This window comes from Delphinus delphis, chromosome 5 (assembly GCF_949987515.2).
Source record: "Delphinus delphis chromosome 5, mDelDel1.2, whole genome shotgun sequence".
In the NCBI taxonomy this organism is placed as follows: Eukaryota; Metazoa; Chordata; class Mammalia; order Artiodactyla; family Delphinidae; genus Delphinus; species Delphinus delphis.
Window position 1 is genome coordinate 121,580,043 of NC_082687.1, and position 2,969 is coordinate 121,583,011.

Consider the following 2,969-nt stretch of genomic DNA (forward strand, 5'->3'; position numbering starts at 1 on the left):
GTGCCATTGACACACATTGTGTCTAACTTCTTACCCTGTTACTCTTTGGGTTTTCAGTCTCTTATGAAAGAGATGTAAAGGAGGAGATAGTCAAGATGGTATGGGATAGAAGTACTCTATCAATCTCAAAAAGCAAGACGCATCCCTGCCTTTTTTGTTTAGTTCAGCTATTGCCTTTCTGATTCAAAGGATTGAGAGTGTGGTAAGGATGAAGGATTTTCTACTACTTTCAGCCATATATAGGCTAAGTGGGCAGTATTATTATTTTTTCAATCTATTTCTATCAAGCTTATGAGAAGAAATTCTTCTTAGAATCTGGTAACTATTTGATTGCTGGTCCTAAGTTTTGATTAATTCCATTAATTTCATAGTACACAAAAATAATTTAATGAGAAGTTGGGAGATGTTGTACCAGGACCTGGCAAATAAATTCTATAATAAATAGGTAATTAGGATCCTTATACATGCATAAGTTAATAAAATCACATACTTTCCCCCTGATTCTGTCACTACTTCATGCCTCTAACAGGAGCACATACCTCATATAAGTGGACACATGGAATGTACTGGTACAGAATTAAAGTGAACCCCAACTAGGAGGCTTGTCAACATTCCAGAAATAAATAATGATGTATAGTGTGGTCTCAGATGTTCCCAGCCCCTTTGCTATTGAATCATTGAACTACGGAAAAATAGATTTGAGGCACACCCTTGTTTTATCAATACATAAACTGAGGTTAAGAGAGTTTAAAAGAAAGATGGAAGGAAGGTGTTTTAGCCAGTTTGATATGGAAGAGATTGGAAGTTAGAGCTCTTCACTGCCTATCTAATATTCCTTTCACAGTGCCATGGTGTTCTTTGTAAGGTGGGAAGTGGAGGAGGGAAAGCCTTCCTTGAGGTTTCTTTGCAATTGAAGCAGGGACTTCTTACTCATTAACTAACCCACCATGGGATTTTCTTTTCAAGTGGATGAGTGATGACTAGAAGATGACAGTCCATGGCTTGAGACCTCTTTACTGAAGAAGGGAAACCTAAGGGCTTTAAACTCTTTTCCAGTGGGAACCACTCTAAGACAATTCAGGGATGCCTGGTGCATGTCTAAGAGAAAAGTTATGGGGGCTCAGCTTATGGATCTCCATGTTGAAAAATTATCTCATATTTTTCCCTTTTAGTCTGCCATCTAATTGACGTATTCAGAGCATTGTAAATGACATCATGCTTTGCTCAAAACACCATGAGTCTTCCAGTCTGAACCCCTACTCCTAAATTCTCAGTTGAGCTTCAATATACTGTTTGTGAAAGAAAATCAGTTCTAATTTACCCTGATTTACCTTTGAATAAACTTCAAAATTGCCAAAGCAAACTTGACGATAATTTTACTATAGATCACTCATGGAGATTTGCTAAGAGATACGGTCTAAATATTAGATACATCCAGCTTGATTTGTGCATGTTTGTTTTGTTATCATGACCATCTGCCCATCATGTTCAAGATTTAGAAATAAGAATTGATTCCTCTTTCAGGAGAGGAAAAAATTAAAAAGGATGCAGTTAGATTCTATAATTTAGGGAAAGGGAATAGAATAAGTAATTACCAGAAAATAGAACTGAAAGAGAACAGTTTTAGCATTTCTGTTGCTGTTATTTGTTTGCTTTAACCTGAAGGCCATTTGACTGGATGGAAAAGGTCTGCAGATCTGAATGACCGAAAAATAAATTTGGCAAATACAATTTTAAGTGAAGTCGTTTAACTCATTCTGTTTTCCTCCATATGTTATTTTCCAAGGCCTTGCTTATAAAGCCATTCAGCAGTCTATGGATTATAACAGGCCAAATCTTGATTCCATTCCATTCATAGTTTTTAATTAGAAATGTGCATTCTTACATTCATTTTAACAAACCTGTATCCTGATGGAGTACATCATCATACGGGCCATATGCTTTTCTCAACATATAAATTTGGCTAATATATACCTCCTTCCTGAACAAATTTATAGCCAGCTAGGGAGACAACAGATGAACAGATATTATGATATGCACAGAACTTTATCTGTTCTGTTACAACTTCAATTGTACACCACAGAAAGTGGCTTAAGTGCAAAATGTCATTTTTGGGAGCTTATGTAAATGAAATGTTCTAAGGTGTGTCTCCTTTTCATGCGGCACAGATGCATTCACGTGAGGCACCATCTTTTGGTCCCACAGAGTAGTCTGGTTTTTCCAGGCTCACATCATCATCACAGGATGTCCATAGGAAAATAGATACTCTGCTTTCCCTGTAGCCCAAACAGGAACCAAATATCATCATCTTGAATTGGTTTGATTTGTTTTATGAATGCCTCTGTTAACCTAGCGCCTCAGTTGTTGTGCCTAAGCACTGTAATAGTACTGTAATAATACTGGTATGTCTTGAATGAGTTGTATGTGTGCTGGGGTATCAAATCTCTTCTGCCTTACAGTGTAGTCAGGCAGGACCTGGGCAGCCAGAGACCCAGGTTAGTCATCTCTGGCCATGAGTAGCTTCATTTTTTATCTCAATGTGGCATGCTAATATTATTTTTTTTTTATGAACCACACTGTGGACAAAGATTGGGAAGCGATGACTTGAGTTTTTATCATTAGAGACATAATGGCACTTTGCTCAGCCCATCCTGAAACTGGATGATGTCAATTTTATGTAAATTCTGTGGGTGGAGAGTAGGGAAAAGGGTATGATTCCTCTAGGACACATTTGACAGGTTGTGAGAAGAATTAGGGAGCATAAAACAACAAATGGCCACTTAATGCAGTGGTAGAGATCTGATTCTATGTTTCACTGTCAGGAAATTGGAGCTTTTCTTGTGCTCTAGAAATAAAATACCACACAGCTTAAGTCTGAAGTGTTTCTCAATGCATATGTTGGCAAAATATTTGGAAGACTGCTGTCTTTTTAACATTACAGTAATTAGATCTTAGGACAGTCTTCAAGA